Source organism: Schistocerca serialis, chromosome 7 (genome assembly GCF_023864345.2).
Source record: "Schistocerca serialis cubense isolate TAMUIC-IGC-003099 chromosome 7, iqSchSeri2.2, whole genome shotgun sequence".
Taxonomy (NCBI): Eukaryota; Metazoa; Arthropoda; class Insecta; order Orthoptera; family Acrididae; genus Schistocerca; species Schistocerca serialis.
Window position 1 is genome coordinate 163,161,557 of NC_064644.1, and position 16,759 is coordinate 163,178,315.

Genomic DNA, 16,759 nt, shown 5'->3' on the forward strand with positions numbered 1-16,759 from the left:
GTGTACCTGTAGCAACAAGTGCAGCCAATAGTAAGTGAAAAATAACGAAATTTCGCATGTAAAAAACAAAATTATTTTGCTATGCTTTTGAACTTCCACCGTTAGCAGTGTGAATCCTGAATCCTTTCTGGTCATGCTGACAAAGTTTTATGATGTTATTTGTAAAAGTATAAACAGTCCTGTGGTGCCTCTCCTGCTCCCAGTCGGCTCGTTTGACATCCTTCCCCCTTCAGTCTTCAGCAGTTATGGGAACCAGCAGGCGATCGTATTGGACCACTACTCCGGGAGCATGCAACTCGCGCAGGATGATTTCGTACTCGCAAGTGGTCCGTGGGTCCTTGGAATAAGACGTCGTGTAATGCTGGACGAGTGCTGCAGCTGCGTATCGACGCCTCCAACTGCTGCTGTCTCTCCTGATGTTGTAAGGTGGCGCTTGTGGTTGTGTCTCTCTCTGATGACGTGACATACAGACGCTATTTCTGAGGTGGTGGTATCCTGTGCACCCGCCCTGACTCTGGCTCCGCCAAGACATTCCACGGTGAGATGGAGTAGGCAAGCTACGAGACTATTAACTGACGTCTGGTGATGGCAGCCGTGTCATTAGTTCCCTCAGCAGTGTGTCATAAAATTCCGATATCGCCTGAGGCCATATCCCATGAGCACCCGTCAGAGGGCCGGTTTGGTGTGGTCGAGCCACCAACGTTAAGGCACGAAGGCTCCAGAGGCCGCAGCGCCACATAGCAGCGATATTCCGCTGGCATACGTCCTTCTACCAGTAGGAAACGTTGAGCGTCCGTGGACCACAGTTGTGGTATGTGAGTTTTTGGGGAGTGCGACTGAACAAATAAATGTATGCCAAATGGTTGGTGAAGACTGTCAGTCACAATTCCATGTCCCTTGTTACAGCTTGGAATCCTCGGGAGACATACACTATCTGATCAAAAGTATCCGGACACCTAATAAACATATTTTTTTTTAGTAACAGGTGCATTGTGCTGCCACCTACTGCCAGGTACTCCATATCAGCGACCTCAGTAGTCATTAGACATAGAGAGAGAGCAGAATAGGCAGCTCCGCGGAACTCACGGACTTCGAACGTGATCAGGTGTTTGGGTGTCACGTGTGCCATATGCGAAATTTCCACACTCCAACATTCGCTAGGTCCACTGTTTCCGATGTGATAGTGAAATGGAAACGTGAAGGGGCACGTACAACAGAAACGCGTAGAGGCCGACCTCGTCTGTTGACTGACAGAGGCGGCAATCAGTTGAAGAGGGTGGTAATGTGTAATAGGGACATCTATCCAGACCATCACACAGGAATTCCAAACTGCTTCAGGATCCACTGCAAGTACTATGACAGTTAGGCGGGAGGTGAGAAAACATGGATTTCGTGCTCAAGCGGCTGCTCATACGCCACACATCACGCCGCTAATTACCAAACGACGCCTCTCTTGGTGCAAGGAGCGTAAACATTAGTGAAGTGGAAACGTGAAGGGACACGTACAGCAGAAACGCGTACATTCCGACCTCGTCTGTTGACTCAGAGAGTCCGCCGATAGTTGAAGAGGGTCGAAATGTGTAACAGTCAGACATCTATCCAGACTACCACAAAGGAAATCCAAACTACATCAGGACCCACTGCAAGTACTATGACAGTTAGGAGGGAGGTGAGAAAACAAGGATATCATGGTCGAGCAGCTGCTCACAAGCCACACACCACGCCAATAAGTATCAAACGACGTCCCGCTTGGTGTAAGGATCGTAAACATTGGACGATTGAACAGTGGAAAAATGTTGTGAGGAGTGACAAATCGCGGTACACAGTGTGGTGATCCGATGGCGGGGTGTCGGTATTCGCGAATGTCCAGTGGACGTCATCTGCTAGCGTGCGTAGTGCCAGCAGTAAAATTCAGAGGCGGTGGTGTTATGGTGTAGTCGTGTTTTTCATGGATAGCTCGCACCCCTTGTTGTTTTGCGTGGCACTATCACAGCACAGGCCTACACTGATGTTTTAAACACCTTCTTCTTTCCCACTGTTGAAGAGCGATTCGGGGATGGCGATTGCATCTTTCAACACGATCGAGCAACTGTTCATAATGCACGGCATTTGGCGGACTGGTTACATGACAATAACATCTCGGTAATGGACTGGCCTGCACACCTTTGGGATGTTTTGGTACACCGATTACGTGCCAGGCCTCACCGACCGACATCGGTACCTCTCCTCAGTGCAGCACTTAGTGAAAATGGGCTGCCATACCCCAAGAAACCTTCCAGCACCTGACTGAACGTATGCCGGCGGGAGTGGAAGATGTCATCAAGGCTAAGGGTGGGACTATACCATATTCAATTCCAGCATTACCGATGGAAGACGCCACGAACTTGTAAGTCATTTTCAGCCATGTTTCTGGATACTTTTGACCACGTAGTGTATATCTGGTCGAGGCGGAGTGATCAGTCAAGTATGTATATCCAAGGTGGACCCCGTGAACGAGACACCACGTGTTTCGTAGCAGCAAGAGACATCATGAGTGCTCATCACGCGGGCAACTAGAGTTAGGTGATGTTTGGTCCGTAGGATCCAAGACACTATTAGAAGTCCGCCTATGTCGTAGTGTTCTGTATTCCCATTCAGGAGTGGGGCAATTTTGTCAGAATAAAAGATGAACCTATCACCACAGCTAGATGTCCTGGAGGGCGCGTACACATTGACAATACAGACTGCTTCCACTGTAATGGCAAGGCCTCATGCAGATGGTAGGAAAGTGATGTCAGACGCCTCAATGCCTTTGCGTAAGAGGATGGCGGTTCCACAGGCGCCGCAGCTAGATGGGATGCTATAGACTGTGTACCTATAAATGTTCAGTTGCATCTCCGGTTGAACTTCTTGAAGGAGGATGATGCCCAGGTCTGCTGCCCCGAGCACGTCATGTAACATGCGCGTTTTGACGACAGTGTGTATGCCATTAACGTTGATTGTACCCACATGATAGGATTGGGACATCTTCATCCAGAGTATGGCGGCCCCTCGATAGTAATGGGGTCCCTTAGCTATATGTCCTAGTGGCAGGCATTTTTAACGGGACCCTTCTCACTTGTTAGCCACTCCCCATATGGGGCACCCATCCCATGTGGTGGAGAAGCCTCAAGGACGTCTGGTAAGTCATCTGCCTCCATTTCAGCAAACCAGTAATCGAGCAGGGAAGGCCACAGTGACGACACCTCATCGCGGCCAATGGGCTTCATTGCCTGGTCATTGTCCTGAAAAGCTTCGGTCATGGGAACGTGTAGGGTGGGCGAGGCCACCATCATGTCCAAGGTGTCAGGTGCCTGCCATGGGGCATTATTGATAGAGTCCGTTGGCAAAGACGATTCAAAGCCAGTGTCAGCAGCTTGTTTCGACCCACTTGGTCACCTTCCGTCGAGGGGCAAAGTTTTTTATGACGCTTGGGCGAACATTGTTCCTGGGACCGCGTCTCCATCCACGTCGAATAGCTGGGGTTAGCAACTTCGGCGATGAGACCGGCATATGGAACCTGGTAGGTCAATGTTGGTGGTGGTGGCAGGCGTTGTGTCGTGCTAGGGTGTCTCGTTGTGCGGCGCCGCAGTCACGGCGTCATCAGCAGCTGAGCTCGCGGTCACGTGAGATGGCGTCATGGATGGCCTATGCTCATCGGCCGCGCCGCTTCCACATACGTAAGTGGTAATGCTGTCGGCACCGCTGTCTGTACTTGATCTGCAAGTGGCACCTGGACAAGGCACCGCCGGAGGCAGTTTGATCGTACGTGTCCGTCCTGTCCATAGCCAGCACATTTCCGCGGTTGTCCGTCATAAATAATGATGGCTCGGCAGCTGCGGATGATCACATAGTATGGCTTGTGTTTTCGGAGTTCGATGTGTACTTGTTGGACGCCATTGAGAACTTCATAGGTTTCAGAGGTGTCCCACTTTTCTTCCATGTAGCTTAGGACCGTGCTATACGGCCGTCGCGTATCAGTGACGAGCGCGGCCGGGACTTCAAACGGTATTTCGAATTTACGTACAGTACACGCTCCCATACCCACGTGGTCTACGATTATCATGCTCACTTTACCGTCAGCACGGCGAAAGCGGTAGCCGTTGGTGAAATGTCGGACTAGGTTGTCACATGCCTCTTCGTTCTTCATCTAGGCAAACTGTACTAGAAGTGAGGCACAGATGAATGCCTGTCAGCCCGTGGGGATCGACATGCATTTCATCTCGAAAACTGTTAGATTTCATAAGCCTTTGGAGGCGCTTAGGAGTCGTCGAATGTGAATTTCACCGTCGCCTGGTGGTAAGAGAACGTCATACCTAGTTCAAAGCTCGAAATCACAACAAAGTACGCAGTACCTCGCGCAGCGAGTAAGCAAACACGCGTGCGGAGCGCTGCCCGGCGCGCCGCGATTCCAAGGCATGTCACGGCCGGATGCCGACTATAATTTTACTCAATATTGAACTTCTTAGCTTGGACCATTCACTCTTCCTGCATTGCTTTCTTTTCGCAGTTCAATACACTTCCTTTATATTTTCTGTTCCTGTTTCCTGTGTTCAGTTTTTTACGAGCTATGCTCTGTGCCATCTTACCACAAAATCTGAGAAGGTTGCGATTGGGAGTTTCCCTTGGCAGTTGCCTTCAGTGCTAATAATCAATATCATCATCAATCTTCTGCTTGACATGTAGCTCTACATGCAGTCCTGCATTTGCTACCCTCTCCGTTTTCTCACAAGTGTTTTCTGTCATCATACTATTCACCACCTGGTTTCTTCTGCATTCTGCTCTTCTTCTTCCATGCAACGTTCTTTCCATGGCTTCCATCAGCAATCTCTTCTCATCCAGTGTCCAAGCCAACTGCGCTTCCTCTGCCTGATTACCACCAAAATCATTCTATCTTCCCCTATTATTCTCAGTATCTCTTCATTGCTCTCTTTGTCTGGCAATTTACACTGAAGCGCAAAAGAAACTGGTATAGGCATGCGTATTCAGATACAGAAATATGGCTGGCCAGAGTGGCCGAACGGTTCTAGGCGCTTCAGTCTGGAACTGCGCAACCACTACGGTCGCAGGTTCGAATCCTGCCTCGGGCAAGGATGTGTGTGATGTCCTTAGCTAATTTAAGTTTAAGTACTTATACGTTCTAGGGGACTTGTGACCTCAGCAGTTAAGTCCCATAGTGCTCAGAGCCATTTGAACCATTTGAACAGAAATATGTAAACAAGTAGAATACAGCGATGCGGTCAGCAACGCCTACATAAGCCAAAAAATGCCTGACGCAATTGTTAGGCCTGTTACTGCTGCTACATTGGCGGGTAAACAAGATTTATGTGAATTAGAACGTGGTGTTATAGTCAGCGCCCGAGCGATGGGACGAGGCATCTCTGAGGTAGTGATGAAGGGGGAATTTTCCCGTACGATCATTTCAGGAGTGTATCGTGTATATCAGGAATCCGTAAAACATTAAAGCTCCGACACTGCTTCCGCCGAAAAAAGATCCTGCAAGAACGACGACTGAAGAGAATCGTTCGATGTGACAGAAATGTAACCCTTCCGCAAACTGCTACAGATTTCAATGCTGGGCCATCAACAAGTGTTAGCATGCGAACAATACCTCAACGATATGGGCTTTCGGAGCCGAAGGCTCACTCATGTACCTTTGACGACGGCATTACACAAAGCTTTGTGTCTCGCCTGGGCCCGTCAACACTGACATTGAGCTGTTGATGACTGGAAACATGGTGCCTAGTCGGACGAGTCTCGTTTCAGATTGTATCGAGCAGGTGTACTTGTACGGGTATGGAGACAACTTCATGAATCCATAGATCCTGCATGTCAGCAGGGGATTGTTCAAGATGGTGGAGCCTCTGTAATGGTGCGCGGCGAGTGCAGTTGAAGTGATATGGGACCCCTAATACGTCTAGATACGACTCTGACAAGTGACACGTACATAAGCATCCTGTCTGATCACCTGCAACTGTTCATGTGAATGTGCATTCCGACGGACTCGGGCAATTACAGCAGGACAGTGCGACACCATGTTCATCCAGAATTGCTACAGAGTGGCCTAAGGAACACTCTTCTGATTTTAAATACTTCCGCTGACCATCAAATCTGGGATGCCTTGCAACGTGCTGTTGAGAAGAGATCTCCACCCCCTCGTAATCTTACGGATTTATGGACAGACCTGCAGGATTTATGGTGTGAGTTCCCTCCAGCTCTACTTCAGACAGTCGAGTTCATGCCACGTCGTGCTGTAGAACTTCTGTGAGCTCGCGGAGACCGTACACAATATTAGGCTGGTGTACCAGTTTCTTTGGCTCTTCAGTGTATCTCTTCCATCCTTCTCCAAATCCACACCTCAAATGCTTCTATTCTTCTATCGTCCTCTTTCTTCAGTGTCCAAGTCTCAGCTACGTATGATGCCACGCACCATATAACATTTCGCGTCCTTTCTCCTGGTTCCTGTCCATGCACCCACATAGAGGGAAATCGTGAATAACATGACCGAGGGTAGCCAAAAGGTCCTTTCAACCTCGCTCATCGTGACTAATTCGGGGAATAGCATTTCTTGTCGTCGCACAGTGACAGCGAGCCTCAGCCCGAGTCTGCACCTAAGCGTGGACAAAGCCGAGTCTCGTTGGCTATGCAGAGCTGTCGCCGTGAAAGGTAGGTCGGGCTGCCGAGCCGGTAGGCCGGCAGCGCGTGACTAATGCGCATGCGCGCGCGGCGCGTAACCCGGCAGCAAGTAGGCACCTCCAGCCACTTTTTCTCGTCCGCTTCGCTCTCTCCGACCGCCGGTAGCTCGCCGGGATTTACCGCGCTTATATTCGCTCGCTGCTGCCGCTTGTAAAGTTGGGAGCGGCCGCCCACCAGCCTCCGTGTGTGTTTATTGTTAATCTCCGTCCGGCGGCTACCATCTGCATAGTGCTATTAACGCGTCGTCCCACAGGGACAGAGCAGGGATTAACTCGGACAGTTTATCGAACGTTGTGCGGTCCTGCAACTTCGGTCTGTATATCTGTGCTGTTTGGCGCATACACTATCCAGTTAAGACTATCCCCACACGTTTTTGTCGATATTAAAATGAGCTGCGCCCAACCTTCGCCTTTATAACTGCTTGAATGTTGGGGATACTTTCAACGATGTTTCTGTATGTCTCTAGCGGAATGGTAGCCATCTCTCCTCAAGAGACGAAACCTGACCTGGTAGTGATGGACGCTGGGAGATGAAGTCGGAATTCTGACTTAACCAAAAGGTATTGCATTTGGTTCAGTTTGGGACTGTGGATACGGCAGTCCATTTCAATAGTGTTTTGTATGCAAAACATTGCCTCGCTGATGCTGCTTGATAGCATCCGAACTGTTCCTCCATGGTACGTAATCCACAATCTTGTGAAATGTGCCTTCCAACCACGAAAAACACCTCCATTCTGTATCACCACCACCTTCGTACTCAACTGTTGGCATTACACATGATATAATGTTCTCCTGGCATTCGTTACCCCCTTCCCTCCCACATTCGGATTGCCACAGTGTGTAACGTGATACACTACTCCAAATAATTCGTTTTCAGTTATCCACTATCCAATTGCGTCGCTCTTTACACCATCTCAGGCGTCGCTTAGCATTGACTACAGAAATGTGTGGCTTACGAGAGGCTAATCGATCATTGTAGCCTGTTATTTTCTACTCCTCAAGCATACTCATTGTGCTAGATGGACACTTTCGAGCTCTTCTGCTGATTTCGTTCGAATTTCTTTTATAACCATTCTAAGCAACGCTAATTGATTTACAGACACCATTCGTATAAAACAACTGGCCCTCGGAAAATTAGTGTTTTATTAGGCTACAAAAATCAATTCAGGGCTACACGACAGCAAACATGGTTCGCGAAATTCAATTTTCTTCTGCAAACTGTGTCGCATGTAAGTATTGCCCGTTCGTCAGTACACGAAGTCTGTCTACTCCTGCGTTATCTGTGATTGTTTCTTCATGGAAATTTGGAAATTTGTGGTAAGTTCCTATGGGACCAAACTGCTGAGGTCATCGGTCTCTATGTTTACAAACCAGTTAATCTAACTTAATCTGACTTACGCGAAGGGCAACACACACACCCATGACCGAGAGAGGACTCAAACCTCCGACGGGGGGAGCCAGCGGTTTCTTCACGTTTCCACTTCACAATCACATCACCAGCAGCCGATTGGGCAGCTTTAGAAAGATTGAAATGTGCCTGATGGGTTTGTTAACCAGGTTACAAACTTGCAGATTATTAACGGTGGAAGGCATTTGTACAAAGCAGCTGGGAGTAAAGCATTTTACAGTCTGCGTATAAGGAAATATTAGACCGTCGCATTCTCATTCAGAAGTCGAATTAGAGTGTTGGTTGTATGTGCAAGGAAGAGAAACTACTACAACCATTATGTCAAAATTCGGCGGTGGCAGAATGACTGCCTATAGGGACTGAAGGTTTATCGTTCCATAACGCTGTAGCTTGCCTTTGTTGGGATTTCCTGATTGTAAGGCGAATACGGTGTCAGTGTGTTAAGGAGCACCATATTCAACGACATGCTTGACCACAGATTGATTGTTTGATTGCGCAAGGATCGTACACCAACGACAGATGCCTTGAGTCAGCAATTAAGCATATCGACACACACAGTTTGACCGTGCTAGAGCAACTCGATCTATCAGAACAGCGACCACAATAGTATGTCCAATGTTTGGTACAAAGCTCCTTTATTAAGGGCAAGAAACTGATTACACAGAGCACAAGTACATTACTCGAGCCCAAGTACATAGTCCAAGGGTAGTTGGATATGTGCTGTACGGAACAATCTGACTGGCACAGCAAAACTCGCAAACTGGTTGTCGTACAAATAACACTCCGATCACAAGATTTGAGAATCAGTCGAAAAGGACAAGGGGCACACCACAAGGCATGTTGGGACCTTTATTCTGTGGCGGAGAAAACCGACTGCTCCAAAGTGACTGTACACGGCACTATCGTCCAATTCACAAACAATGGCGGTCGGCGCAGGTCGAGGCATATACAAGGATTTCAGCGTCGTTCCAATAACAGTTGCGATTTGTGCGTAGAGAGAGCTTTGCGCTTGAAGAAAGCGTCTGTCCTGCACATTACTGTATTTCCTTTGCTAATGTAGAATCTGTCACTTACCATCATCAGCCATGACAATTTGCAACAAATGGAACGAAAAGAACTCGCCACAATCACGTTTAATGCTCGCACTGACTACGATGTTCACACGACAACGCTTATCACGCGACTGAAAGCTCATTGGTTGTTGGAGAATGCGTGACGTCAGGTGCGCAGAACAACTCTAAACTCGACCGTCATCATTCGTGACTGCAACTATACGAGATGCGTTCCAAACTTGTACCGTCGATAGTGGGCTAAGCGTGGTGATTTGCTTGCCACTGGCGGGCCTGCACAAAACCAATTGCATTTATCAATATTCCAGTCGCTAAATACAGTACCCAACTTCTAACTGGTCACTAGAGTGGAAACATGTCTTTCCAAACAAAAATATTAAACATGCCTGCGAATCAGCAACAGTGTAAATCTGAAGAGGTAACTTTTTCAATGTCTCTTTTCAGACGAATCCTAGTTCCGGGCAAAGTAGCATTCACATGTGAGAGGCTCCAAGGATATCGAAAACTGTTGCATAAAACGTTCTCTATCCTGCTGCAAATACGGTTCTTTATGCTAGATCTAGCTGAAGCCACTATCCGGAACAAACTCTGGACTAAAATACTTACATTATATTCCCATTTGAGCGATGCACTTTCTGCTACTAAGTACGACCTAACATAAATTTTTGAAGTAAAATCAAATATTTGCACATAACATTCATCATCACGTCCATGCACTTAGCACATTGTCTTAATAGTAGCCAATATAAGTATTGAACACAGGACCTGCTGTCTAAAGAGACACTTCTTATAACTGTCAATAAACTCTATGAAAGTTCAACGACTGTTTTCAATTTTGGTATGCTCGCTCCATACTACAAAGTTCATCAAAGAACAGTAATCTGAAATTAGCATTTACGGCTGCGTCGCACACAATGAGGAATTTTCGGTCCCATAGAAGAAAGTCACAAAATTCTCTAGATTCTCAGAACTTGTGGAAACATTATTTGTGCTACATCACAATCAGTTTCTGAACTATTCCGCTTCTTAAGCAAATGTAAATTCCAACATTTTTACGAGCACACGCAAGTATAGTCCCACACGCTACAACAGATATCTTCCAACTCCCTGAGGCGAAGGTGTGCAAATTTCTCTTTTCTCCAGAATGCGCGAACGTTCTCTCCTCCGATCGGCCGGAACGTACTGTGACCAAATCAGCTTCGAAGTTTTTACCCTAAACTCAGGTAATGTCTCCCCTTCAAAAATCCCAGTTTTGAAATTACTTAAATAAAATGTTAGCATCTATATTTCCCAACTGTAAATAATATCATCTTTTGACTGAAACAAGCCGCTGTGGCTGAAAAATACTTTATTGAACGTGACGGCGGGTTTCGCGTCAACTAAAGACGTATTTCCAGGTGAACCTGTTCTCGTTTTTACGAGTTCATACATCAAAATTGTCTAGGTGTATTACTAATTTGCAGCTTTGTTAGATCCACATTGTCTCAATCCGGATTTTATTTCTAGAGGTTGTACGCTGTCCTCTACATTTTAACTGCAAATTACCGCTTTTACCGCGCTTATTTTGTTAACTGGACGTGAACGATAGGAAGTGCCTCTAAGGCAGTTAGTGTTCCGATATGAGCTGTTAAACAGAATCTCTGTAAGTACACTTCAAGTATTGCTATACGACACTATTTTTCAGTAAGCCTTTGTTCTTCATTGTTAAGGATTATTTGCAGACATTTTTCTTTATAGCTTTTGTACATATACCCAAGGATGTGTCTGCAATTAGCGCGACACTGGTCGTGACTTTCAGTGAAAGTATTTTACAGCCAGTAGAGATCGTCTCATTCAAAATGTGGAAATTTAGGAGTGGCTGCTCGCAATTTAATATAACAATTTCATCTTTATTTCTCTTACATTGGCTACTTAGCATTAAACGCACCATAATATGCATATTCCCACTCTTATTTAGCCGGCCGGTGTGGCCGAGCGGTTCTAGGCGCTTCAGTCTGGAACCGCGCGACCGCTACGGTCGCAGGTTCGAATCCTGCCTCGGGCGTGGACGTGTGTGATGTCCTTAGGTTAGTTAGGTTTAAGTAGTTCTAAGTTCTAGGGGACTGATGACCTCAGATGTTGAGTCCGATAGTGCTCAGAGCCATTTAAACCATTTAAACCACTCTTATTTATCATCTATTACAACAGTTTTAAAGGTCGTTACTTTGCATTCATGCTACATTCATCCATCCACTCAATCTGACAGCGTAGCAGAAACACACTAAATAATAATTCCTTTTTGAAGCTGAGAGGCTTACGTAGTTCATACTGATAAACAAAATGTTTAATTAACTATTTCGGTTTTTAATTATTGAATTTCTGGCCATCCTCTAATGCACATACAGTGTATGAATATTGATTATAATTTGAAGTTGCGAATTTTAGTCTTTATTTAGTTTTAAATATTCACAAAGTTATTTCAAATATGAAACTTATACTCAAGGAGTAGTTAAGTATTTTTATTCTGAAAGTTTCAAATGGCTCTGAGCACTATGGGACTAAACATCTGAGGTCATCAGTCCCCTAGAACTTAGAACTACTTAAACATAACTAACCTAAGGACATCACACACGTCCATGCCCGAAGCAGTGGCGCGGTTCCAGACTGAAGCACCTAGAACCGCTCGGCGGCCGGCATTCAGAAAGGCTTTATGAAATTTGATATTAGTAGAAGTATGGCAAATAATTTTATTGATTCTCAGATTGGTGTGTAATTTGTATGATCTGCAGAGGGTACATGCTAGATTAGGCCTGCAACAGCAAAAAACAAAGATACGATATATGACGCACTTCTGAGCGTGAGAATTCGCTGCGTCGGCCGCATAGCGCCGGCCGGTGTGACCGAGCGGTTCTAGGCGCCACAGTCTGGAATCGCGCGACCGCTACGGTCGCAGGTTCGAATGCTGCCTCGGGCATGGATGTGTGTGATATCCTTAGGTTAGTTAAGTTAAAGTAGTTCTAAGTTCTAGGGGACTCATGATCTCAGAAGTTAAGCCCCATCGTGCTCAGAGCCATTTGAACCATTTGACCCACCTGAGCCCCTAGGCGAATCCTGGAGCTTGCTAAGCGTCAATTCATATGGCTACGGCAGGAACCTGTTAGTAAAATCGTCAGCAGGGTCGCTGCCTGAGGCTCACACGTTATTCCAGACTTCTTTTCGTAGACCCTAGTTGTCGAACTGCACCTTCTCTAGCGCAGAGTGATGGTTCACAATGGGGTCGCACACCTACCGTTGCCTCCACTCCCACAGCGCCGTCTACCGAGAACTGAGAAATAAGGATATCTTCATATCATTCGGCGCACTAGATACTACTTTTGAACATGTAAAATACTGTAGCTTTATTGAATTATTTGGTATGAAGCCAAAAGCAGTACAGCAATTTACAATAGTTTGCACAGTTCATACTGATATAATGAATATGCAGTACCAATAAATACGAAATAGTGTGAAAAACGAGTGAATGGTTACTTATTTAAACTATCATGTAACATCTATGACTAGTATACAAATAAATAAGTGCATGAAAATTTCAAAACTGTAACACAGTGGATTTAAGAAAACTAAAAGAATTCACATAATTTGTGCTCGTCCCGTCATGGCTGTTGCACGGATACTGTGGCCCAAATTTTCACATTAACAGCCATCGACATTTCGTATTTCCAAACATATTTTCAAATCATACATTAAGGTGTAGTTTTGCTTGACCAATATTTATATTATCACTCGCTTGTCGACTGGCTTTTGCAGATTTGATACATTTTTTTCCTCCCCGAAAAATCTGTGTGTAACCCAAAGAGGAGGTTAGTGATCCGACGTGATTCTTTTCAGTAGAATATTAGCGCTGAGCAATGAGTTGACCATACAAGGGAGAGAGAGAGAAAGAGAGAGAGAGAGAGAGAGAGAGAGAGAGAGAGAGAGAGAAAGGAATAACATTGCCGTCGGCGACGCTTCTGTAGTACGCATTTCTGCCGCTAGGTGTGTATAGCGCAACACATCGCCATTTCAACGCCACCTGTGGTGTCGACCTCATTTGTTCTGTTCATCTGCAGCCATTGCTTTTGCTAGCGCTGTTTTGGATTTGTTTCGGTTTATGTGATAGCATGTGACAAGTTCAAGTGAAAAATGTTCAGCTGTGAGATTTTGTTTTCTACTCTCTAAAAAGTCTGCTGAAACTGTTTTAATGTTGAAGAGAGCTTACTAAGACTATGCTATGGGAAAAACTGAGAAGTATGAGTGGTACACTCGATTTAAAAACGGCGAAATGTCGATTGATGGCAGATTTCCGGTGGTAATTCGGTTGAATACCGCCCTTCGATTGTGCTCTTCCGGTACCAATCGAAGCGTTAGGTGTTGCAGGTTCCAGCCAGCCAGCCAGTCAGCCCGTCGGCGTGCAGCAGTCCAGCCAGCAGCAGTCCCCGCCAGCAGCCAGCAGCGGTCCCCGCCAGCAGCGGTCCCCGCCAGCAGCGGTCCCCGCCAGCAGCCAGCTGCGGTCCCCGCCAGCAGCCCGCAGCGGTTCTCGCCAGCACCGGTCCCGGCCAGCAGCCAGCAGCCAGCAGACAGCGGCCAGCAGCGGTCCCCGCCAGCAGCCACCAGCGGTCGCAGCCATCAGCGGTCGCAACCATCAGCAGTCGCAGCCGGCAGCCGACAGCCAGCAGTGGTGCTAGCTGCCCCCAGCAGCAGCAGCAGCAGCAGCGCCACCACCACCACCACAACCAGCAGCAGCAGCAGCAGCAGCAGCAGCAGTGGAGGCATCCCCACCATCCTGCCAGCCAGGTCGCCCACCCCGCGTGCAGCAGCAGAGTCCTTCGTCATTCTCCGTCCCTTCCTACTCTGTGTCTCTCGTCGCCCTGCCCGTCTCTCGTTTGCTTCTTGTCTTGTCCTGTGTTTTTTTCCCCCTTCTCATAATGTCGACCCCCACCACCTCTTCTACAGCCGCCACCACTGCCATCATATACACCTCCCCCTCCGCCGCTGCCACCACTACCACATGGTGTGCCGCATCGCTCCCCCCTCAGTCCATCCCCCCACTCCTCACTCTCCCGTCTCCCTCCCTATTTGTTGCCCCATCCCTGGCTCCTCCCTTCCGCACCTCCTTTGATCCCTTCCCTCCACTCCCTCCCTCTGCTCCTTCCGTTTCTGCGGCCCCCACTCGGGTGGTCGCCCGGAGGGCTATGGCCCACGCTCCACTCTTCCCTTCGCCTTCATTGTTATCATCTTCACCGTCGCCTTCGCCATCGCCCTCACCATCTCCGGCGCCGCATCCAGCACCGGGGCCTGCCACTCCCCACCACATTCCAGTCGCTCTCATCCCCCACACCTTCTGCATCGCCGTCAAGCTCCCCAGTGGCACCCCTGCCTCCTCTACTCCAAAAAAGGCTCCGCCTCGTCCCCCTTCCCCCTCTCATGATGCGATGGATGTCTCTCCGCCTGTCTCTGCCCCCTCCTCCTCCTCCTCTACCCCCTCCTCATACCGCTACCTCCTCTCCCCTGCTCCTTACCTGCCTCTCTCCCACCAACCCCAACCCCCGCGTCGCCCACCGACCCTCACCGTCATGATCACTCAGCTTAGTCTGACGATCACGGAGGAGGAGGTGTTGGCAAAGCTTCAGGCACATCCCCATCTGGAGGTGCGTGCGGTTCGTCACATACACAACGCTGCCGGCCCCACCCGCCTTATGCAGGTCTTTTCCGAGCACGCCCCCTCCACAGACTGCCTCCTGAAGGAGGGTGCCCTCCTTTTTAACCAACGTTATATGGTTGACCCCTCCCGTTCCCCTCCTCAATCTCTCCACTGCCAAAGGTGCTTGCAGTATAATGCACACCCGACATCTGAGTGCCGCGAGGCATCCACCTGTCTGCACTGTAGGCAAACCCACTTTTTATGGCAGTGCCCCAACCTCCAGTCCCCCCCCCCCTCCTGTAATACCTGTAACCTCCCTCATCCTACCTACTCCCAGAAATGTAAGGCCTGACCCCCTCCTACCACTCCTGAACTCATCGTTCCTGTCTGCCCTCTGGATGCCCCAACCCCTCCCGGAAATTTCCTTCGCCCACCCCCTACCGCTGAGGACATCATCAGATTCCTCACCATCGTCCTTCAGAATGTTCATCCTTTTCAGCACCCACACACCCTCCAACAGATTTCCTCGCCACTCGTTCCGTTTTCCAGCTCAAAATGTACGCCACCTGTTCCAACAACCAGACCCATTTCACCTTCTCCCATCTTGACACCCTCGTTTAAATCCCTTTCATGGCGCAACAGCACCGTATTCTTTTCAACAATATCCGCTCCCTTCCCGCCAACAAGAACCTCTTCCTGCACACCCTTGCCACCCACCACGTGGATGCCTTCCTCCTCAATGAAACCTTTCTCCAACCCCACTACACCGTCCACACTTCGCCCTACCTCCTCCACCGTTCCGATAATCCCCTCCCGATTGCGCGTGGTGGAGTTGCCATTGGTCACCACTCCCAGATCCCTGTTCAGCTCCAACCTCTCCTTCCCGACCCCACTGAACACCTGATCCTTAGTCTCTTCTTCCCCGGCCTTACCGTTACCTGCGCCACCATCTATGTCCTCCCTAACGCCCCTATTCCCTTCGACTTTCTCTCTCACATTGACCGTACCTTCTCCTCCTACGTGATCGCCACCGACCTCAACATCCATAGTCGTTCCGCCGCCCAGTTACGGTGGTGGCATCGGTTCCTCTCCTCCCTTCAAGGCGACCTCATCTCCATCCCCCAGCACACCCATCCCGAATCCAACTCCACTCCCGATGTTCTCCTTTCCTCCCCCAACCTCCTTGGCCGCATAACGGTGGATGTCCTGGAGCCTATTGGTAGTGACCATCTCCCTGTCATCCTCACCGTTTCAGACGGTCGTTGACCCGCCCTGACCCTCGTAATGACCCTCCCCCTAAGTACATCCATGACTATTCCTGTGCCAACTGGAATGCCTACTGGGATACCCTTTCCATCCAGGTCGATAGCCACCCCTTCACCTACCACCACCCTGACGATGTAACCCATGCCACCTCCTTTCTCCAGCAGACCTTGTCTGAGGCCGTGGAGGCCCACATCCCTACTGTCGCCGTCCACCCCCACCGTCCTCCCTTACCCCCACAGGCCGTCCTCCTCCTCCGTGAATCCCGCCGTCTCTACCGTGCCTTCCTCCACGCGCGTGACCCGGACTCACTACGACGCCACCAGCAACTCCAGCGACATATTCGTAATTTGCTCGTGGCTAAGAAACACCGGGACTGGCGACAGACATGCACCCGTTTAAATGCTACCCTACCTATCAACTCTTCCAAGTTCTGGTCAGCCTTCCATCGCCTTACTGGAACTAAACCCTCCGCCTACTATCCTCTTCTCCATGATGATCACCCCTTCCCTGACTCCCTTAGTAAGCCCAATCACTTTGCCTCTTACCTCTCCGATGTCTTTTCCATCCCCGATGATCCCCAGTTCGATTACTCCCTCTTCCCAGATGTCCGCGATCGAACTGACACCTCTGTCCCTCCCCTCGC